This window comes from Dermacentor albipictus, chromosome 10, assembly GCF_038994185.2.
Source record: "Dermacentor albipictus isolate Rhodes 1998 colony chromosome 10, USDA_Dalb.pri_finalv2, whole genome shotgun sequence".
NCBI classification, from domain to species: Eukaryota; Metazoa; Arthropoda; class Arachnida; order Ixodida; family Ixodidae; genus Dermacentor; species Dermacentor albipictus.
In genome coordinates this window covers 2,783,590-2,808,090 of record NC_091830.1, presented here as the reverse complement: position 1 = coordinate 2,808,090, position 24,501 = coordinate 2,783,590, and the positions used below count along the sequence as shown (strand labels likewise).

The 24,501-nt window shown below is 49.2% G+C and overlaps 1 protein-coding gene across 1 annotated transcript in view; it reads right to left on the bottom strand.

The window, feature by feature from the left end:
• Window positions 1–24,501, bottom strand: part of LOC135911953 (chitinase-3-like protein 1) — a 205,403-nt gene that overhangs the window by 114,487 nt on the left and 66,415 nt on the right. The window contains exon 3 of the mRNA XM_065444307.2: window positions 8,726–8,854. The gene's annotated coding sequence lies outside the window, so the exon portion shown is untranslated. The remainder of the gene's footprint in view (window positions 1–8,725; window positions 8,855–24,501) is intronic.

The window sequence follows — 24,501 nt, the reverse complement described above, 5'->3', positions numbered from 1 at the left end:
AATAGATTTGCAGATGTATGATAATCTGAACAACTGACATAATATACATCGAAGCTGCGTAAGCGAGTTCTCACATAACACTCTCTGCTATGCCCGTCGCAATTCTTTCTCCATGTCTTTTCAAGCCCTTCGCTATAACCGACCTTTGCACTGCTATTAGCGGCGAGAAGTTGGTGTGGCGCCTTTTCGCGCGTGACGTCACGGCCAGGACGCCGCCGCTCGCTCCGGCTCACTTGGCTGCCGCGCGCGCTCGTTCCCTTCGTGCATGCTTGGGGTGTGGGTGGTTGTTCGAGCCGTACTTAATCAAGGATATGTCGGCTTCCTTCTGCTGCCAGGCCTGAACCGCAGTTCCTTCTTCGAAACCACGTAAGTCAAGAAAATTTGCCACTTGGATGTCGCAAGCTATGTAGCGTTGAAGGGGTCTACTGTCTTTGCAATGCATATATGCGCCTTCTCTGTCCATAAATTTTGCGTAAAAAGAATACCTGCAACATAAACAAGCGAACGTTTGTGTGATGCTAGGCTCAGCACTTATCATTCCCTTACTACTTAGCTATGAGGGACATAGCATTTCGCATCGAAGAAAAATCTTGGTATTTGGCGTCGCCATTATAAATGCGTAGCAGAGGGCGGATGTAGGCCAATTGGATATTCATTATTTTAGGAAGTTACCGCAAAAAAAAAATAAATAAACACGAGACTTGAAGAAAGGGACAACACAACACTGCTTGTGTTGACCCTTTGTACAAATGGCGTGGCTTCTTGCGGTAACTTCCCAAAATCAAAACAATGATAAATCCATATTAGGACACTGCCCAGTGAAGCTTTCATTATGATTCTGATTACACTGGTAAGTTTTTCTAGTCAAATATGGCCACTTTACTGATGAGTCAAAAGAAAAGTTAGACGCGTTTTGTATGAAAAAATCTGCTACTATACTTTCACAGTTCTCTGAAACAGGCACCCAGAAAACTTTTGTTTGGTCAGATTATGCATAATCAGTGTGTACACGTCATATCAGATGGGGAGCTATCGCTGTTTTCGTGATATCGCGTGACAGACAGGTTAAGTGGGAGTGGGTCCAAAAAAGTTTTTGACCAATCGCGATGGGCTGATTGCAGAATTGGAATAGAAAAGTTTGTAATAGTTTTACGTTATAGCGCCCCAGCTTGCACATGTGGATCCTTTCATCGGGGATGATGTCACTGTGCTTCGCACGTGTGTAACTACAGAGCTTTGAAGGGAACATCATAATCAGGTCTATTTTTCTTATTGATGCATAAAAATCTATCCATATTTAGGGCAGTTGTTCAACGGCGTCCTTAACTGTTTTTTAACCTAACAGAAAGACTTCTTCAGTAATTACAGTGAACACTCTCACATAGTCATCCCTTGGGCCTTAAATAGTTCAGCAATTCCACATCTGTCACACACAAACACACACACACACGCACATATATATATATATATATATATATATATATATATATATATATATATATATATATATATATATATATATATATATATATATATACGCAGGAAAGAGACGACGAACTTTTTGGAAGACTTCTTTTACTTAACGTTTTCGGCTGGTGGACCAGCCTTCGTCAGAGTACAGTAACGCATGTACAACACATACACAGCTTTAAAGGCACCGTATCACGAGCAGAGGGCGCGCTATCTACACTGACTAGACCATACACTGCGCATCATAAATCATTATCATTGCACATTATAAATGATTATCGATGACACGCATTTTGGAATATACAAAAAATGAAATGCAGATGTGTTCACGATACAATACATACAAACATGACTCTCAAATAAGTGCCAGCGGTTACAATGGTTATGTGTAGTGACCATGTGTTATGTGTAGTGACATAACCATTGTAACCGCTGGCACTTATTTGAGAGTCATGTTTGTATGTATTGTATCGTGAACACATCTGCATTTCATTTTTTGTATATTCCAAAATGCGTGTCATCGATAATCATTTATAATGTGCAATGATAATGATTTATGATGCGCAGTGTATGGTCTAGTCAGTGTAGATAGCGCGCCCTCTGCTCGTGATACGGTGCCTTTAAAGCTGTGTATGTGTTGTACATGCGTTACTGTACTCTGACGAAGGCTGGTCCACCAGCCGAAAACGTTAAGTAAAAGAAGTCTTCCAAAAAGTTCGTCGTCTCTTTCCTGCGTATGTTACGTCGGGTCCTGCGTGCTGAACTTTGAAGAAAACCCCTATATATATATATATATATATATATATATATATATATATATATATATATATATATATATATATATATAGTAGGCAAAGACGGTTTCTTCAGGCTACCTTTCAAACGTAAAGAAGTTGAGTGGTGCTACAAGGTAAACAGAACAAGTATTTAATTTCGACAGTTTCGATCGGTGGACCGATCTTCGTCAGGGTTTACAAAAAAATGGCAGTTCGGCCGTGGTAGGGAAGACACCAGACCGGGTACCCGGTCGTTCTTACATACATCAATCCGAGAGGAACAGTTGTGACAGTGATTGATTTTCGGCGCCTTGGCAGATTTACAGCGGCCTTTGGCAGCTATGCAGGGCAATAGGAAGGCGGAGTCACATGTATCTAGAGCAAGGAGGTGTGTGAGGAGGAAAAAAAAAACGAAAAAGGAAGAGAGAAAGAAAACGGAAAGAAAAAGAAAAAAGCACCCAGGAGGAGGGAGACGTAAGACAGAGAGGGAGGGGGGCGGGAAGTAGCGGCAGCTAGGTTCCCGTGCACCCGAGGCAAGGAGGGAGAAAACGGTCGCTCCGCAGCTCCAGTGCGTGGGCTGCCGTTGTAGCGGGAGCGGGTGGCGGGGGGCACAATAGAGAAGGGGCCCAGAAGGAAGACAGAAGAGCGGCAACTTGTAGAAAGAAACACAGTGTCACAGTACAAATATACAAGGCACGGCCCGTTCCGGCAGCTTTGTGGTCCAGCTACGGTGCGAAAAAAAAGAAAAAGAAAAAAATAGTTCCAAAAAAGAATATATGCATGGGATTCGCAAAGCAAGTGCGCCCATGGGCTTAGATTTAGGGAGTCGAGTTATAGCCTCCTTGTGGTCCAATTTTTGAACGTTTAACAGACAACTGACACTAAGTCAGCACGTGCGTATTTCAGGAAGGGCAATAGGTCACTCCGAATGACCACTTCAGTGGCAGGGTCCAGGGAACTGAATTTATTGGTTTTCCACTCGCCCCCTTGAGGCGCATGCGGAGGGGTGAGCAAGCAGTGAATAGCCAGCGTCTCAATTTTAGAGTACATAGAATGTATTCGCGTTTCCCACGCGCTTTCACGGCATATCCCGTAGGCACGTCATCCGCCCCGGACTCTCATTAATTCCTTTAGTGTACGTTCCAAATTTATGGATGAAAAAAGATTCTCTCTGCTCGCGTGCACGGGTGTGTTGGAAACCAGATTGCAAGAGCACAACGCTCACGCGTTCAAAGGAGTGATCTGGCAGCCGAACGTGCCTGGAGAAGGGTAAATTGGGGAGACTTTTCACATGCGCGCGGTGATTGTTAAACCGCAGGCGAAAAGGGGTCTCTGTTTGGCCAATATATTCCTGCTTACACACCTCGCATCGAATTTTGTACACGACCTTACTGGAATCACAGTCAAGATTTTCGGTAATTTTATATACGAAGGGCGAGTTCGATGCTTCAGCCGTGTCTGCTGTTGTCATGTGACGGCATACCTTGCAACGAGGTTTCCCACACGGTCGACAGCCCTTGGGCGTGTTTGACTTCTGTGTCCTCGCCCTGACTAACAAATCCCTTAAATTTTTGTTTCTTCTATACACAACCCGAGGCGGCTGCTTGAAGATAGTAGCGAGTCGGATGCTCTGTTTCATGATATTAAAATGGCGGGTGAGAATGGCATTGACCCGCGGAGCACCGGCGGTGTATGTGAGGACCAAGTTTGGATCTGATTGTGTATTAGTATTGCTAACCTTTTCTCCCATTATCTGTGCTCGATCTAAGCTGCGGGCGCGTTCAATGGCATCGTCTACTATTTTCGGAGGATATTTTTGGCGTATGAGAGCAGATTTCAGTTCCTCCGCGTGTCGCTCAAATTGCGCAGATTCGGAACAGACTCTTCTGTATCTGTGGGCCTGGGAGTAGGGAATGCCTGTTTTGCAGTGATGGGGGTGGCTACTATAAAAATGCAGATATTGCTGACGATCTGTCGGCTTTTTGTATAGGGACGTGGAAATGCGACCGCCACTCAGTGACAGAGTGACGTCGAGGAAGTGAATACTATTTTGGGAGAAGTTGTGCGTAAAGCAGATTGACGGGTGCAGAGAATTGAAATTGGAAATGAAGTTTAAGAGACTTTGTTCATTGTCGGCCCACACAAAGAAAATGTCATCCAGGAATCGCTTATAAAATATTGGTTTTATGGCCGAGTTTGCGAGGAACGGTATTTCTAAAGATGCCATAAAGATATTTGCATAATTTGGCGCCATCTTCGTTCCCATGGCGGTTCCACTGATTTGCAAATAATGCTTGTCCTCGAACTCAAAGTGATTATATTTCAGTACTAGATTTAAAAGAGTCTCAACTGTGTCTTTATCTAATTGCCTAGATTGGCTGGAGTCAGCGTAAGCTGAAACTGCGGATGCTATGCCCTCGGCGTGAGGTATGTTGGTGTACAAAGATACGACATCCATAGTGACCAAGTAACCCCCCGCCGGTACCGTCAGGTTTGATACCTCCCGAAGGAAATGATTTGTGTCTTTAATGTACGAGGGAAATGAAGATGGGATGTCCTTAATGAGACTGTCAATAAAGCTGGATATTTTCTCAGTCACTGTTCCATTACTGGAAACGATAGGCCGACCGGGATTGTTTATTTTGTGGATTTTGGGTAGTAGGTAGAAACGGCCGGGGCCAGAGTTTCTTGGTATCAATGCTTTGAGCGTCTTATCGGTTATCTGCCCTGCCTTGGGCAGAGTAGTTAGGGCGTCCTTTATTTCGCTTTCAAATTTCTCGGTAGGGTCGCTTGGGAGTTCTCTGTAAAATTTAGAGTTTCCCAGTTGACGGAATCCTTCGGCTATGTAAACATTCCGGTCAAGTACCACCACTGCACCACCCTTGTCCGCTGGCTTAATGACAATTGTCTGATCATCACGTAGAGTTCGCAGTGCCTGCTCTTCCTCTTTTGAGAGGTTACTGCGGATGGGACGATGCCTCTCGTACTCTTTTATAATGTCTTTTTGAACCGCACAAATATACATGTCCAAGTATTTGTCGCGTGCCTCGCCAGGTGTCCATGATTTTTCGGAGAGTTCAGGTAGCCGGTCAAGACACCCTTCTGTAGTTTTTCGATCATAAAAGTACTCCCGTAGTCGCAAATTTCTCGCGAAGTCATCCAAATCTTGAAGCAATTGAAACTCGTTCATCCTTCCTGACGCCGGACAAAAAGTTAGACCTTTCGAAAGGAGATTTAGTTGCGCACTCGACAATGGGCTACTCGACAAGTTTATGACATTTGAGGTGTTGCCCACTGTCTCGTGCTTTTTTCCACTGATTACTTCAGAACAATCGGTTGCCTCGGATTCAGGGTTTTGGCTTTGAGAATCAGCTCTGATGACCGTTGGGATATTGTCACGCTCCCGTTTCTTTCTTTGTTGTTCTTGGATATTGAAATTTTTCCTTCCCTCGTACTTTACCAGTTCCAGCGCTTCCAATTCAGTGAGCTTTGACTGACACAACAGAAGCTGCTCCTCGTTTTTAAGCTGCGATGCTCTACGCACGCTATGTTGTGCCACCAGACGAGTGAGCCCAAGCGAGGCCTCCCGTAGTACAGCATTCCACTGCTCTCTTTCTTTTTCGTCAAAGGTGTCCATTGCCAGCTTGTGTTTTACCTGGAGACCCTTCGGCGCGACGCCCGAGGCTAAATATTTATTCATATTAGAGGCATGCATCTCAAATCGCACACGCTTGTCAGTTGTCTTACGCAACGTCATGAACTCGCGGGACCAAAAAGTGCCGGATCGCGCCGTACCTGAAGTGTTGGCCAGTCAATCTCTCGGCGTTGGCGCTGCGCAGCCGACAGCCTCGGCGTAGGTGGGGCGATCTCCGCGGTGTCCGCTGCCCTCCCGGCAACCGGCGCCCCTGGTCGTGCCTGAGCTCCGGGCACGTGCAGCGTGTTGGTCGGACCCGTCACAGGGGGCAGCCTGGGCATAGCCCGGATGGTATATATATATATATATGTGTGTGTGTGTGTGTGTGTGTGTGTGCGCGTGTGTGCGTGTGCGTCTGCAGCGCGAGCGCGATTTGCTAGCTGCCGGCCCCGCTCCTTGCGCATCAGTAATACGGGGAAGGGAGTCCAGTAGGCGCTTCCAATCGGCCATGCCTAGTCATTCTGACCGCCAATAGATGACGCCAAAAGCGGACGTGCTTCCTCTTGCTGCCACTGACCGGCGCTCTACGCAGCCGCCGCAGAGCACAGGCCGCGCTCGCGTGTTCCTTTTCAAAAAGGACGACCCTGTACATATTAGCGCGACGCGGAAATACTTGGTAGGAGGGAGTGCTCTGTTTTTTCTTATACTCCCTGCAACCAGAGGTCTTTATTCTCCTGTCGCGCTAATATTTCTGAGGCTCGGAAAGCGATGACGAATGCGTGTTTTAACGCGATAGCGTTAAGGAGCTCGTGTCGCAGAAAAGCCGGTGTCGTCGGCGTCGGGTGTCGGCGTCGGCGGCGTTGACCGTGAGCGATAAATCACGGCAGGCGCTTCATAAATAAAAAGCAACTTCCAAGATTGGCCCGGTGGGAATCGAACCCAGGTCTCCGGAGTGTGAGACGGAGACGCTACCACTCAGCCACGAGTTCGATGCTTCCAAGCGGTGCAAACGCGCCTCTAGTGAATGCGGTGTTGCCTTCGAAACGAGCCGTGGAAAGTTATACTGCGGTGTATATCGGTAATTATGAACATGTAACGTACAGAAGTCACAATTACACGAGTTGCGAAGTGCGTTTCCGCTGCATTTCTTCTGCGCTTTCCGCACACGCAGAGCCATCTTGCGGCAAACACAGAAGACCCCCTCCTCTCAATGTACGGCGCTGCCCCGACAGGAGGCGCGCCGCGCGCGCATTGGGACCGCTGCCAGGCGCGTCGCGGGACTCCCTCTCCCCTGACGACGCTTCGCCGTGCTTCCGGTTTAGATTACTATCTATCTCTCTGCCCGTGCCGATCACGACGTTTGGCTGGCGTAGATCGTTTCCCCTCCGAGACACCGAGTTCTTTGGTTCGTTTCGTTCGCTCAGGCGCACGTTTCGTTGACGCGCCGAACGCTGCGTTGCTCGACGCTCACCGCGTGATAGGTGGGCGCTAAGTCCGATGCGGGGCGCATCGTAAGTGATTGCTGTGCCGTAGCGCATTGTCTTATACCCCTTGGCGGGTCGACGGGAACGCTGTCGCGTCCCACTCTTGAAGGCGAAGCTTAAGCGTCCTCCAATTTTTTTTGACTTCTTTTGAAAACATGTTTCAGATTCTAATGTTTCTCGGAAAAAATTAAAACTGGTAAGCATTTGTTCTAGTTTAGGGCATAAAAAGGGTGTTCTCGTGTTTCGAGCCGTGTTTTTAAACGTGTTAAACTTGAGGTAAGTCGCTATCAGAGCATCGTGCGAAGATCTCGAGAGTAAAGCTGCGCCTTGCTATCTAGTGAGTCTGTCTTGCCATTTCGGATCCTTATTGCTATCGCCTTCAATACTCCGCCCTCGGATTATTCAAGGCGAAACTGTTCGGACGCACTATTGCATTCGCGTCTTCCCCTATTTCCTTCTTCAGTAAATACGCATTAGCCACGAGAAGTTTGAGCGGTGCCTCCTCGCTTGTGACGACTGCGCGGCTTGCGTGCTCGCTACTTCAAGGCTTGGCGCAGTCGGGCCGACCTGCCCTGCACGAGCTTATTTATACGCCGTCGTGAGCCTGCAAACTTGTGTTACAGTGTTAGGAATATTATAGCACACCATTTCACGCAAATTCAAGCGGAACCGTTCTCGTAGCCACACTTTGTGTGGCCTGTAATAAAACCGTGTTTGGCTGTTTCCAGCGCTCCATGCGTGATCGCCTGCACGGGTTCCCTTAGCTACAGGCATTTCGATTTTGCTGTCGCTGAGTGCTTCAAGCATATTACAAAGACATTTGAGGCCCTTTTCAAGAAATAGGTAGTCGCGGCAGTGGGCTAGAGAATGCAGCATACATTGCAGCAAAATGCGATGTTTTGTTGCATTTCGCTTTCTGTGGCATTAGTGGCAAAATGCAACATTATGCAAGTGAGTGACGAATCAGTCCAACGGTTATCGGACTGCTTTTCGTGAAAGCGGATCAAACTGCTTTGTTCCGCACATCTCTGAGCGGAAAGCACTTGCAACAGTGAATAAAGATTTCGGGAGGACACCGCCGCGAAGCGATCCTAAGCAGCTTGGTTGCAGACAAGTCATGCGATAAGATATTGTTCATAAAAAGATAGCGAGCGACGCGAAGATGCGGTGTCCACGCCGCCACAAAAGTGTGACGCTGACAGCTGCTGCGAACACTTCTGTTCAAAAAACTCACTGATGCACCTGTATGCAATTGCTGGCTGCCCGATCACGGACTCCCCGAACAATGAAATACATCATGCATTGTTTATTCTAAGTGAAATTGAGGCGCAAAACATTGCGAGTTGAGCGCAGACACTTACCGATGTCGATCGTGTACCCAGCCGACAGTGTGCGGGTCCCGCTGGCTACTGGCTGCGTGCCGATGTTCGTTGTAGCCACTGTGGCCACTTCCTGCTAGCGATGAAGATGTCGTGAGCAGAAAGATGCGTCTGCAAAGCATTATCACAAAATTCCGCGCGAATTAACAGACACAAGCGTCGGAACACCTCACACGAACACGTTGCCGAAATCCGCTGCTGACACAGTTAACAGGCAGTGTTGCCAGGTCGGACAAGGTGGCGTAGCCCAAAGCTAGAGAAATGAATAGACTCTTAAACAAATGTACACCCTTTGGGGTGTGTATTTGCCACACAACGATAATCGTCATCTGTCTTGCTTGCGCTTCCTTTCTTGAAAATGCTGCGCTCGCTACTTTCTTGTCGAGAATGCTCTGTCATGCTAATAACGCGCATGCCATTCGTGACTTGTATACGTACCACGCTCACAGCGTTATAGAAACGAAATGCGGACAAGACACATGGTGATTATTGTTGTGTGCGAAGATACGACCCACAGTGTGTAGTTTTGTTTAAGAGTGTACAGCAATCCCTCTTTGCGCAACCCGTCCTAACAAAGCGTCCATGACACCGTGACTGTCGACCTATGGCATCAACAGCGACATCATGCTTGCCCAGAGAACACTTTTTGCTTGGCCCCGGAAACTCAAGTTCCGGCGAATCACTGCAGAGGGCGAACCTATCGAAATGAATCTCGAATATCAGCACGAACAAAAAACTTGGAGGACGCTTCGCCTTTAAGGATGGAACGCGATTGCATTCGGATCCCTGACTGCATCTCACGCTTCGCGGAAACTGCAGCTTATGTAACTGTAATGTTTACCGGAAAGCGCTGGTGGCTAATGCTATGCAAAAAGGCGAGCTTTATGTTTCTTTTTTCTTTTTGTCTTACCCTGCACGTCGGGTGCCGCCGATGCCGCAGGTGCGAGCGCCATCCGCATGGTGTTGCAAGGAATCGAGCGCACCGTTCCCACTAGTCTCGAATTCGGCGCATCGCACCGCTGCACACCGGGGCGCCCCAATGCAACCATCGTCGCTCCAGGGCAACCCGGTGGGCGCCGGTGCGATTTTACGAATTCGCCATAAGACAGGCCTCAAACGGTAGCTACAAAAGGGGCTTGTGTTTGAGTTTCCGCGCTACAGAATTATGTTTTCTCATATATTCAAATTACAATCCGACGGTATCATGTCTGTAGGTTGTGTGCAAGTCGAACTTTACGAATTTTCTGACGCATTGTACTTTGAGAACTTTAATTATTCAGTAACGCCTATGCGCCACGCGGAAGGCCTGCGTGATTCGTCATAAATTTTCTCATGCGCGCAGCGACGCTAACACTGGGCGCCGACAACGGATTTTCTGCAACATGGGGCCCTTAACGCTATCGCGTTAAAATTCATCTCGCAGGTAAAAGAAAATGCCAGTAAAGCTTACCGTGACAAACGAGCAGCAAGTCGAAAGCGGTACTTGTCGCAATACTTCACCAAGAAATGACAGCCATGAACAAACGAAGCGTGTCATCTATATGTATTTCTCTTCTTGCATGCCGGCGCCATGATTGCCCGACCAAATTTTATTTTTCGCCCTTTCTGAGGATAGTCATGTTAGTACAGTGTACTGTGAAACACCCTCTACTCCCAGGCTCATTCCGATGCCCGGTGATCTGGTGTATGATGACTGAAACTGATAGGACGAAGATGAGACGATGTTGCTGGTGCAGATGTTGGCACGGTGAAGCGCAGTGTAACTTAAGTGCATCAAAGAACAAAGCCATCGGCTCAGACAACGGTCCACTGAGAGGAGTGGGGGCATTTCACGCACGCACACGTGCACACCCGGCTGCCGGATCAGCCATATAAAACATGGCCGTCGAGATTTATGTCTACTCGACGAGAGCCGCCTCTGAACCGTGGGTTAGCGCGCCACGTATAGCCCAAACAAAGCCATGTCGCAGATTTTCAGTAGCCCAAATATAGCCACAAGCCAACTCGCCCAACTCGCCCAATGTTTTTCTGTCGCCCAATTTGACTATAAGTAGCCAGACCTGGCAACACTATTAATAGCCCAGAATGGCGCGGCAATGACGTTTCTTGTGAGAGCCGCGACATAGCACTAGTATAATGCATATGGCGGCACCCACCTGCCTTACGTAAAATAGTCTATACAATGGCCCACCTTGAATTTTATACCTCCGCTCCATCGCGTGATCGAACAAGGAATCGCCAAAGTCTTGCCAGACCAGCGCCAACATCTTCCTGTGGCTGCCCCACTCAGCTAAACCTAAGTAGTTGCGACGCTCCAACAGGTCCCGCTGGCTGCACTAGTTGACTATGCCGAAGTCATCGCGATGACCCAACCACGCTCTCCAAGTATGCCTCTCCGTTATGGCGACGTCCTGGCGAGGCTCCTACGGCAGCCCGCCATGCAGTAATAACCGCAGCCGCCCTGTACTACGCGTCCTGTGTCATGGTTGGGACCTGCCCCAGCCGAACCGGTTGCGTAACCCCGACAACGTTTCTCGTTCCATCGCTATTAGCGCGGTCCTTAATTTGTGCTTGAGCTTCTTTGTTAACCTCCAAGTCTCTGTCCCATATTTTAGCTCCGGAACAATGCTATGATTGCACACTTTTCTTTTCAACGACAGTGTTAAGCTTCCAGTCAGGATTCGTTATTGCCTGCTGTTTGCATTCCAACCCATTTTTAGTCTGCTGCAAATTTGCGTCTTGTGATCAGGACCCCCTGTGAGCAGCTGACCTAGACATTCCTGCACATATTCTAGAGGCTGACTGGCGATAATGAATTTTGTAGCCTTGCCAGTCTATTGAACATTGCTTTTGTTATCTGCATACTACTCTTCAACCTTACAATTATGCACTTTATCGGTTAAAGTCCTCAACCACTTGTAGCAATTCATTTCCAATGTTGCTGAACAGGACAATGTCATATGCAATCCGAAGATTGTTAAGATATTCGTCGTTAATCCTCACTCCTAAGCCTTCCCACTGTAATAGTTGAAATATTTCTTCTGAGCATGCAGTGAGTAGCATTGGAGAGATTGTATCTCCTTGCCTGACCCCTTTTTTGACAGGTAACTTTCTACTCTTCTTGGGGAATCTTTGTAGATACTTCCGAAAATATTCACGTATGCCGCCTGTACGCCTTGATACGCAATGCCTCCATGACTGCCGGACTTTCTAGTGAACCAAATGACTTTTCATATATAATCTATGAAAGCCATATAGATAGAGTCATTGTGTTCCGCAGGTTTCTCAATTACGTGATTAATTACACGGATGTGATCCATTGTAGAATATCCCTTCTTGAAGCCAACCTATCCTCTTGGTTGATTAAAGTGTTTCCCTGATTGTAATGAAAATTATTTTGGTGAATATTGTATCGAATATTGAAAGCAAGCTAACTGGCGTCTCCCATCTTATTAGTATAATGCTGGTATTCTTCGAGCTCTCTGGTACGCGTGAAGCTGTGAGACTTCGCGTATAAAGGGCCGCGTGCTTTTCAACCTCGGTTTGAAAACATGGCCCTATTTCTTTGAAATATAGAATACCTGCGATAATTTGCCCATCGATCTCAATCGCTTCACGTACCTACGACATAGCTTCTACGACTAATGTCGTAGTAGGTAGAGCATTTCGTTATAGATGCTTGTCTGTAGGTCTTTTGCAATGTTCCGTTTCCAGGACAGATTCCTATTCATGAACGTCGCTGTATGGGCATGTTAGTACGACATGATTGAAGCTTTTGGCGCACAACAAGACGAGTACGAGAAAGAGACACGAAACATGCGAACGCTGACTTACGAGTGTGGTTGTCCTATTCAATCCCATTCGTGACGTGCAGCTTTCTTATCGTCTCGATAAGGTCCGGAAGGTATTGAAAATTATATCGTAGTGTCAGTGAAGCCATTGACTTCACAGCTACGTAAGGTGAGCTATCTAGAAAGCTCACACAATCATTTACTTGTCATTGCGCATAACGCAGGCTCGTGATCACTCTCACCCACTCACAGCGCATGCGCCTGCAGAAGCTGCATATGCGCAACTGCGAAAAAAAAACGCAAAACAAAAATTCTTGCGCGACAAGCGGGCGGCGACGCCATCGACAGGAAAGTGCGTATACACGCGGCACTATACACGCGAGGCAATGCCTCTCTTCCACACAAGCCATTGAAGGCATCGCATATCGACTGCAGCCCAAGGCATTCTGCTCCCTGTATGGCATGAGCGTCTACGCCGTCTCAGCAATACTATGCAGTGTTGGCAGAGGTGTCATACTCGCTCATACTGTGCCCTGTTTTAATGTGATATTTGATATATAAACATATGTAACAGGATATATAAGTAAGCAGGCTTCTGCTACTCTGGTGTTGGGCTACTAAGCACGAGGTCGCGGGATCGAAGCCCGGCCACGGCGGCCGCATTTCGATGGGGGCGAAATGCAAAAGCACTCGTGTACATTGATTTAGGTGCACGTTAAAGTACCCCAGGTGGTTCAAGTTTCTGCGGTCTCGCACTACGGCGTGCCTCCTAATCAGATCCTGATTTTGGCACCTAAAACCCTATATCTTTTTTTCTGCTGCTCTTTAACCGTTCGGTCGGTTTTAGCAAAGCAAACGCATGATAGAATGCATGGAAAGGATCAAAGATCAAGTGCGTGTCTTCGTGTGGTGATTGAACTCGCGTGGTGGATGGTGACCTCTTTTATTACAATGGAAACGGCACATAGATGACACAGCGCCTATTTTCGGTAAAGCTTGTCTTCGTCCTGGCGTCATGGGAATTCCGCGTTCGTCAAAGCATACCACTGTAACGGCGCTCATCTTCAAGCGCCAGCTGCATTCTCTCCTTGAGAGAAGATGACATGGCCACGGAGAAGAAACGATATGCTGGTGGACTCCTTCTGCACCGTTCGACTGAGGACAGCTCTCGGTTTCACGGAACTGCATGCATCTAAGAGTACGGAGTACAGGGCGCGAGGCGCCGGCACTGCATATTCGCGCATGCATACCGCCCTCCGAGTTTTTCCCCACTTCCTTTTTTGGCCGTTTCATTTTGTGCTGGTAGTGTTGCCCATCCGAGGCAAATTGTGTTTTCACAGAGCGCTCTCTGAAACATCGTGTCCCTTCCCCCACAAGCCCTTGCTTTCAGTGCCCATCTGGAGCAGGCACTGCGCTTTTGGAAAGCGAAATGGAAAAGACGGCAGTAGCGACCGGCACGGAATCGAATGTCATATTTCTGGGCACTTCATGATGTTGTTTGGGCCTTCTTTGTGGCGTCTATTTCTCTTTTCAATGGTGTGGACGCCTCTGGGCTTGTCTGTTGCCGACGGAACGCACGTTACGACTGATAGAGGGAGGGAGTACGGTATGGCGCCGATGAAAAGGACGTCGTGCGCACGGAGGTTGTGAATCAAACAGACGTGCAATCATCTCACACGATGTCGCGTTCTTCACTGCGTGATATTCTGTAGACTCCATCGGAAAAGTGCCTTTAAGATACCATTGTAGTTACGCCTCCGGTACAGCATAGTAAAAGCCACTATGGGATTTTTTCTTAAAGGGCTAATACAACGAAGTTTCCTATGGCAAAAGTTGGTTATAAATCAGTTACATATACTGTTCAAGCAACCTTCGTAAAACTTCAGCACTGGTAGTTGTCTATTTATAGGCAGCATTTAAATAGTACTTAAGCAGACGACGCGTGAACGTGGTGCTTAGCAGATATGAAAGAGATCCCGAACACGCCGTCTCCGAGATTTTCAGTGCATCTGGGTCCCTCGGCATGAGTGCCGAGGGACCGCATTGGTTGTCAACGTTCTGGGTGCGCATCATTTCCGGCGAGGAGTAATGGCGGCGGCTTTTCTTTTTCGTTTCTTATTTTTTTCTGTTGGTATCAAAAACGTGAATTTTTACTTTTCTAATGAAGCATGTTGCACGGAGGCTGTTCTGCATCTAGTGCAACTTAAAAAAGGGTATCTCCCTGCGAACATGTCAGGTTGTCGCGAATCATGAGAAGGTAAGTAACGAGTAGATCATTGAAAGAATCGAGGCCTAGAATGCACGACTTAGAGCATCTGCGTTCGCGTTCAACCTTCCCTTCTTATAAAGGACAACGAGGCTGTGCTGCTGGAGGGTCACGCTCCATCTCAGCAAACGGTCGCCTTTAGACGACATGCTACTTATCCAAGTCAGAGGGCAATGGTGCGTTCCCGCAACAAACTTAGAACCGGAGACATAACAAGCCAGCTTCTGAACGGCCCACACAACGCAGGCGCACTCTTTCTCAGCGGTACCATATGCCTCTTCTCTACAACTTAGTTTGCGACTTAACTACAAAATTGGTCGTTCATGACCACTAGCATCTTCTTGGCATAGCACCACTCCCATGCCACGATCACTCGCGTCACATTGAATGATGAAACCTTTCAAAAAGCCTGGTGCCGTCAGAACCGGCCGCTCAATGCTCGCTTCAGCATTTGGAACGCATTTTCTTTCTTCGAGTCCCACGTCACCTTAACGGGCTCCGGCTTCCGAAGCGCGTCGGTTAGCGGACTGCCAAGGTCAGAGTAGTCTCTTACATAGTGTTGGTAATATCCAGCTAAACCTAAAAAGGCCCTTATATCCGTCTTCGGGGTTTGGGGCGGGAATAGTTCACAATAGCAGCTACCTTGATGTCGGAAGGTCTACGCCGGCCGCGCCCCACCACCTGGCCCAAATAAGTCACTTCACCGCAATCTAGGTGACATTTAGCTGGTTTCACAGTAAGGCCTGTCTCTTTCAACCTGCTCAACACGACTCGTAAGTGTTCCAGATGTGACTTCCAAGTGTCCGAAAATATGGCAACATCATCGAGGTACGGCAATGCGAACTCGCCTAAACCATGAAGCACTCTGTCCATCAGGCTAGAAAAACAATACGGCGCGTTTTTGAAGCCGAAGCTCAACATGAGTGGACGGAATGTTCCAAGCGGGGAAACGGAGGCGGCGCAGCGGCTAGCCCGTTCCGTAGGGGGTACTTGCCAATAGCCTCGCACGAGGTCCAGGGTTGATATGTAAGTTGACTTGGACACCGTCTCTGCCCTTTCTTCCAGGTTCGTTATCGGATATGTCTGATCTCGGGTTATCGCGTTCAGACACCGATAATGGACATATGGCCTCGAATCTTTTCCTCGAGCCTGTACTAGTATCAAGGGCGATGTGTAGTCTATCTCACTTGGTACTATAACCCCCAGTCACGCATGAGCTGAATCTCCTCAGCCATGATTTTTTTTCTGCACGGGTGAACAACGGTACGCTTTACTGCGGATCGGTTGCTCAGATGTTGACTCGATGTCGTGCTCTAGGACCGTGGTCGTTCCAGGACGGTGCGAAAGAATCTCCCTAAACGCTGAAACGACTCCCTTTAACTCCTGCTTTTGAGCGGCACTTAGACGCGCGTCCCACGTCAGCTGTTCCAGCATTAGCTCTAAACCACATACCTTCATATCAGCCGTCGTCAGGATTTCGGCCCCTTCCTCATTGGCTATTGAACAGACTTCCTGTTGCTCGCAAATCACAGTTTCCCTTCCAACTGCAGCCAGCTCCGGCCATCTGGCGGAAACCCGAGCGAGTGTGGAGCCCGTGTCGCCTAACTGCGGCGTCGTGTCCATATCGCGCCTAACACTGCACGTGTGACTCCCAGTCACTTCCAGGACACCTTCGCCCAAGCCAGCTTCCGAGCTCTGCCTCTCCCGTGCATGCTTGCCACTCAAGTTACCTTGATCGGTCCGTGTGCCGCACCGCTGTTCGCTCACCGACGCAAAGTTCCTTCGACAGCTGGCGCGCTTTGGATCGCGTGAGGGCCATGTACGCCACGTCGGCAAAGAATGATTTGCCCTGATCATTCAGCAGCTGCTGCGAGCTATTTGAGAAGAGGTAGGGAAAGTGCTCCGGTAGGGCGGCAGACACAGCGGCTTCTGTGTTAAGTTTCCCAAACTCTGCTTCAATAATAACAGTTTCGATCGGTAAGCAGACACTTTCCTCCTCGGCCACTTGCCGCATCCAAGCGCACTCTCCCGTAAAATCACTCGAGGAGACGAAAGACCGGTGGACAACGTCCATAGTTGCTGCAGAGTCCCGAAGTGCTCTACATTTCTTGCCGTTTGCCTTAATTTCCTCTATATATGGCTCCAATAGTCGTATGTTTTTGTGAGTTTCCTGTATTGTTACAAAAGCAATTTTCTCTTCGCAGTTCGCAGCGATGTGCCCTTGCTTTCTGCAATTGTAGCAGGTTAACGGTTTCCGTTTTTCAAAAGAACGCGCCGTGTGGTTTCGCTGCTTGAGACAATCGTTATCATTCTGAGATGCATTCTGTGCTTCCTTTACAGTTTCTTTGGTAAGGGACTCGTCTTCCCAAAACTCGCGGCGCGTGATTTGTTTCCGTTCGTCGAGTTCCCCGGAAAACCCATCTCTCCTATCTGCTTTTTCTACGCGCACTGCTTTGCTGTGCAAGCTGCGGCGGGTGTAATACTCTTCCGCTAACTCTGCTGCCTTGTTTAGCTTTACCTCCTTTAGCCTATCTTGCAGCCAGAGCCTGACATCCTCATCGCTGCAACAGTAGACAATTTTGTCGCGGTCGTCGTAAACCTTTTCGCCCTTCAGCCATTCCACCAGGTCAGCTTTTAGACGAAACGCGAAGTCAACATTCGACTCCCTGCCCTTTTTTGCATACCGGAACCTCTGCCGGAAAGGTTCGGCCGACGATTTGTACTTGTGCAGTAGCGCTTCTTTCACATCACGGTAACTCTCAAACGCCTCTTTCGATAAGCAAGTTATTACGCCCGATGCCTCCCCAGGAAGCAAGGCTAACACATTCTGTGCACAGAGGGATCACTCAATGCCATTCCGTTCGCACACGTGCCCAAATTTCACTGGGTATTTGGCCATACCCTCTCCGACGACAAAGGGTGAAAGTTGATCGCGTATTCTGGGACCGTTAGAAGTGAGGCTAGGCGCCGGCGAGCTCTTTCGGGTCTCCAACTCTTTCATTTTAAGCTCGTGCTCGCGACGTTCCTTCTCTTTCCTTTCCTCCTCGCAACGCTCCTTCTCCCTCTTTTCCTCCTCGCGAGGTTCGCTGATATCTGCCCAGGCCTCTTCGGCTTCCTCATCCGTTACGTCCTCAGTCCTCATGATCTCAAGGATCGCATTCTTTCTTTTTGTTGAGCCCAACTGAATGCCCAACTCCTCAAATTTGGAGAAGTTCTTTGACCTTGTACGTCCCCCTCGTTCACCCTTTCCACCTGCTGTTTACCCTTTTTGAATATACCTGCCATACGCTACTACAACGCTGCTACTAAGACATCCGCAAGTATTTCACACACTGCCCTGTTTACCCCCTCAGCATACCTTGGTTTTCAAAACACAGGCTTCAAACACACAAGGTTAACACAATGCAATACCAAATCCTTCCCTAAGCTACTATAACCTGTGTCAGAGAAAGTCTGGCGTTTGAGGTAAACTTCAGGCACTCACCGCCCCGAGGTACCGATGCCGTTCAATCCCGTAGCTGCCCTCTACTGTTGCCACGTTGAGGTGGTCCCGTAGCACTTGTCACCCGTTTCGTGACAGAGCGTTGGTAGCGAAGACTCCGAGTCAGGTGTCGGTGAGAATAACAAGAGGGACTTTATACACTATATACAGGTGATTATACAGGACAAGATAGGATCGGCACAGGGCCGAGAGCTAACAGCAAACACGACTGTTCCCGCATGGCGACGTCCGGCGAGACTCCAACGCGTAAGACATCTCACTCCAATCGAGAGCGGCACTCGGCTCAGGGTGGTTCGGTGGATCCGGTTTTCCAGGCGGCGGCGTTGGGGCTTATAAAGCCCCGAGAAACGATTGTCACTCTAACGGCGGAATACAAAGCCAGCACTCGACGGTCGTCCGAGAGGTCCAACCAGCGACCGCGCTGGCCACCCGATTCAAGTTTGCCGCACGCGGTGACTTCCAGGGGAAAAGAAATACGGCGCCAGGCTGTCTAGCAAAATGTTGCACGTTTGGGCATGTCGCTCCCCGATGCTCCTCCACAAGACGCCGCTGCCTGGCCACGCAGCATCTTGACTTGTCAAGGGAGCGCTAGGGCGCTGTGCCTTTCGGCGCAGCCCCGGGTTTGTCAAAAGCGCGTTCGCAGGATCATCTGCATCTTGTAGATTCGAAATCCGGGCTGGTTCTACGGGCACATCATCGGGTCATCATCATCATCAGCAGCAGCAGCAGCAGCAGCAGCAGCCTGGTTACGCCCACTGCAGGGCAGAGGCCTCTTCCATACTCCTCCAACAACCCCGGTCATGTACTAATTGTGGCCATGTCGTCCCTGCAAACTTCTTAATCTCATCCGCCCACCTATCTTTCTGCCGCCCCCTGCTACGCTTCCTTTCTCTTGGAATCCAGTCCGTAACCCTTAATGACCATCGGTTATCTTCCCTCCTCATTACATGTCCTGACCATGCCCATTTCTTTTTCTTGATCTCAACTAAGATGTTATTAACTCGCGTTTGTTCCCGCACCCAATCTGCTCCTTTTTTTATCCCTTAACGTTACACCCATCATTCTTCTTTCCATTGCTCTTGTGTCATCCTCAATTTAAGTAGAACCCTTTTCGTAAGCCTCCAGGTTTCTGCCCCGTAGGTGAGTACTGTAAGGCACAGCTATTATACACTTTTATCTTGAGGGATAATGGCAACCTGCTGTTCATGATCTGAGAACGGCTGCCAAACGCACCCCAGCCCACTCTTATACTTCTGATTATTTCCGTCTCATGATCCGGATCCACCGTCACTACCTGCCCTAAGTAGATGTATTCCCTTACCACTTCCAGTGCCTCGCTACCTATTCTAGATTGCTGTTCTCTTCCGAGACTGCTAATCATTACTTTAGTTTTCTGCAGATTAATTTTAGAACCACTCTTCTGCTTTGCCTCTCCAGGTCAGTGAGCATGCATTGCAATTGGTCCCCTGAATTACTAAGCAAGGCAATATCATCAGCGAATCGCAAGTTACTAAAATATTCTCCATTAACTTTTATCCCCAATTCTTCCCAATACATGTCTCTGAATACCTCCTGTAAACACGCTGTGAATAGCATGGGATAGATCGTATCTCCCTGCCTGACGCCTTTCTTTATTGGGATTTTGTTGCTTTCTTTCTGGAGGACTACGGTGGCTGTGGAACAGCTATACATATATTTCAGTATCTATTTACATACGGCTCGTCTACACCCTGATTCCGTTATGTCTCCATGACTACTGAGGTTTCGACGAAATCAAATGCTTTCTCGTAATCAATAAAAGCTATATATAAGGGCTGGTTATATTCCGCACATTTCTCTATCACCTGATTGATAGTGTGAATATGGTATATTGTTGAGTAGCCTTTACGGAATCCTGCCTAGTCCTTTGGTTGACAGAAGTCTAAGGTGGTCCTTATTCTATTTGCGATTACCTTAGTAAATAGTTTGTAGGCAACTGACAGTAAGTTGATCGGTCTATAATTTTTCAAGTCTTTGGCGTCCCCTTTCTTATGGATTAGAATTATGTTAGCGCTATTCCAAGCTTTTGGTACGCTCGAGGTCATGAGGCATTGCGTATGCAGGGTGGAGAGTTTCTCGAAAACAATCTGCCCACCATCCTTCAACAAATCTGGTGGGCAGATTGTTCTCGAGAGACTGGCCAATCTGCCCACAAGATTTGTTGAAGGACGGTGGGCAGATTCTGGTGGGCAGATTGGCCAGTTTTTCGAGAAGAATCTGCCCACCATATTTGTTGAAGGATGGTGGGCAGATTGTTCTCAATTGGGTTGCAGCGGTGGCATAGAGGTAGAACTCCCGCCTCGCGTGCAAGAGGTCCGTAGTTCGAATCCCGGTGCCGCGCAATTTTCAACAGGATTTTAAAAAAGAATCCGCGTGTTGATAAAATTGCATAAACAGGCATGGAGTGTGGCCTGATGCCGGTGACCAGAACCGGTAACGCGCTCCGTCACCAGAGCAGGATTGGCCACCCTGGTGCAGTACTCGGCCACAACCTCCTATGTGAACACAACAATCAACCCCGTGCCGAATCCCCCAGGAATTCCTATGTCTCGTACATCCAGGACCTGCTGGCACTTTGCCGTAAAGCCGATCACGACATGACAAACTGAGAAGGTCAGGCATGAGCTTAAGGGCGTTGCTGACGACGTCTCTAATCGGCTCATGTGCAAAAGTTGCTCTACAGTTGATGCTATCATTAAAGAATGCCGACAACTCGAGCAGGCCAAAAGCCGATGTGTCTTGCCACCATTCGCCAGACTTCCCAATACTGCTGCAACGTCGACGTGTGAAGATCAACCACCCGCACACCAGCATGCGTCGCCATCAGAGAACGTAGTGCGAATCGTTCGACGTGAACAGTATGCGATGGCGCCCGCAGCTTCCTCTTCGCGTGCGCTGATGCTATCACTTTTTCAGTTCCCCTCGTATAAGCCATCATTCGCCAGGAACATGAAAACATTGGTTTAGATTCTGTCTATGCTGTCTCGGATCCCAGAGCTAACGAACGCCCTTCTACTATTTTTGGTCCACCCTGACGCATCTCTCCGCGTTATCGTAACCCGACACAGAGGACGACTGCGGACTAACAGCCGATATGTTTGCCCTGTCCCCACAGTGGTCATGTCGCTCGATGCTGTCGCAACTCGTGACCCTCAACATCTCGCACGCCGACAAACCTGAGCCGTTTTGTTGGAAATGCCCACAATGCTTCACCCACCACCAAATATACCAGCGCCGACGACTTTGCAAGGAACGCGTGGTACAGTCGCTCACCATCACCACGCGTACACCAGTCTCGTTTACCGCAAACACGTTGCCCATCTTCCCGTTCGTCGCAGCCACGTCGCCTTTCGTTTCCTGTGGCTTTTGGGTGCACCCTTTTGCAACACAAAAAAATGCAGCCTTCAGAGGTGGTGCTGCATTGCCTACTGCTGCAGCAAATCCTTTTTCGGTGCCCACAAGAAGTGTAATTGGCGTTAAAATAGACGGTGTACCTGTCCAAGCAACCATCGACACTGGAGCCCACGTTTCTGTGATTAGTGCTAGCGTACGTAAATGTTTAAAGCAGGTCCTCACCCCAGAAACTGCTCGAGTGATTCGTGTGGCTGACAGTGGTGCACTGGTTATTCTCGGAATATGTACTGCGCGTTTAAGTATCGCCGGCAGCCCTACTTCTGTTCTCGTTGCTGTGATCGACAACTGCCCTCACGACGTTATCGTTGGATTGGACGTTTTATCAACTCATTTTGCTCTCATCAACTACGCGACCGGCGTTCTTCAGTTAGAACTGCCTCAACTCGCCGATGCCCCGAGCACCGCGCCACCGCATTGTGCTCGTTTCACGATGTGCGTCTGTCGCCTGACGTGCTTGTGAAAAAGAAAGATTTTACTTGGCGTCCTTGCGTCGATTATCGCCACTTAAACAAGATCACGCAAAAAGACGTCTACCCACTGCCACGCTTCGATGACGCCTTGGACTGCTTGCAGGGAGCTAAATACTTCTCGTCCATCGACCTTTGATCCGGCTACTGGCAGATTTCAGTTAATGAAATGGACCGTGAGAAAACGGCCTTCACCACGCCGGATGAGTGAGTGAGTGAATAAACTTTTATTTGGTCCAGCAAAACGCGATAAAACGCGCACCCGGCTGATCCCACGACGGGACTGACAGATCTAGTCTGCCGGCCCGATCGCGGGCGCGCTGGATGGCCAGGATTTGGTCCTCAAAGATGGGACTTCGCAGGAGCGCGTCCAGCTCTTCCTTGGTGAACTTCGGGCCCAGTGACCCGTACTCCCAGAGAATATGAGGCAAAGTAGCAATCTCACCACAGGCCACGCAAGAACAATTCGGATAAGTCTCGGAATATATGCTATCAAGGGACGCCGGATTTGGGTAGGAGTTCATTTGCAGGAGTCTGAGTGTGGCCGCCTGCGGCCTGCTTAGCTTGGAGTGAGGCGGCGGGAAAACCCTTCTCTCTAAGTAAAAGAATTTAGTGATTTTGTTGTGCGAGATAGGAGCGTCTCTGTGTCCAGGGAGAGAGTCACCCGATCCGAGGGCAGCGCGGTCGGTAAAGCCCCGCGCAGCCTCGTGGGCAGACTCGTTGAGGTTCAGAGGAACCCCCCCAATCGCCCCGACGTGTGCAGGGAACCAAAGGATTGAGTGTATGGGGGTGTTGCCGTGTATGGCGACTTTCGGAATTAGAATTACCTGCCGGGCTACCCGGCCTTTCTGGAATGCCCTGACGGCGGCTTTCGAATCGCTATACACCCTGTCTCTCAGACCGTCTTGCACGGCGAGTGCAATGACCACTTGCTCGGCCACCTGTGGGTTCGTCGTCCGGACGGAAGCACAGTTGATCACTTTGCCCAGCGTGTCCACGACGGAAACCGGAAAATCCATGCCATCTCGGAATGCAGCTGCGTCCACGAAGCTTGCTTCGATCTTATCATTGTTTATTTGCTTTATTACATTCAATGCTCTTGCCTTGCGATGACCTGCGTTGTGAACGGGATGAACGTTGCGGGGCAAAGGGGCGACCACGATCTTCTCCCCTATTTTTTTGGAGATTTGGCTGTCTTCAGCCAAGTTCTTGGTGGATGCGAGTCCGACCTCTTCGAGGTTACGCGTGCCAGCCGGCACGGTGGACAGCCGAGTTAGTGGGCCCGTTCCTGAGCCTCGGCTATCTCCTCCATGGTATTGTGTATGCCGAGCCGAAGGAGGTCCTCGGTATGCGTTCGGACGGGCAGCCCGAGGGTTCCCTTGACAAATTTTCTAATGAGGGAATTAAGCTTTTCCCGCTCGGCTCTGAGCCAGTTGTGCATGGCCACCATGTAGGGGAAGTGACACAGCACAAAGGCGTTGACGAGCCGAAGCAGGTTGTCCTCCTTGAGGCCACGATGTCTGCTCGTGACCCTTCGGACGAGGTGAAAAGCATTGTCGGTTTTCGCAATTATCTTGCGTAACGCAGTGCCGTTGCCGCCGCGTGATTCGATGAACATAACGAGGACTCTGATGGTGTCGACCCTGGGTATCGGGTCACCGCTCCAAGTGAAGAGGTGAATGTCACTTTCTGAGACCGGTTTCCAGCCCTTGGGTCTGCGGCCTTTTTCTTTTCTATAAAGCAGAAGCTCAGACTTGATCGGGGAGCATCTGAGTCCAGTGGGTAGCAGGTACTGCTCCGTGCCGTCTACCGCCTCTTGCATGGCGCTTTCCACTTGCCCTTCGCTACCGCCGGTGCACCAGATCATGATGTCGTCTGCGTAGATGGTGTGTTTGATACGTTCAACTTGGGTCAGATTCCTCTAGAGGCCGATCATGCAGATGTTGAAGAGGGCAGGCGAAATGACCGAGCCTTGCGGTGTGCCCCATGGGCCCAGGAGCACCTCGTCGGAGACAAAGTCGCCGATCCGCAGCTTCGCTTTCCTCGCCTTCAGGAACGAGCGGACGTAGTTATATAGTCTGGGGCCCAGCTCGAGGTCTCCGACCGAGGCCAGAATGTATTCGTGGAGAACTCTGTCAAACGCTTTCTCGAGGTCGAGTCTGAGCAGGGCCCTGGTGTCTCTGGCACTGCCCTCGATGATTTGATGTTTGATCATCTTCATGGTGTCCTGCGACGAGAGGCCGGCACGGAAGCCAATCATGTTGTGAACATAGATGTGG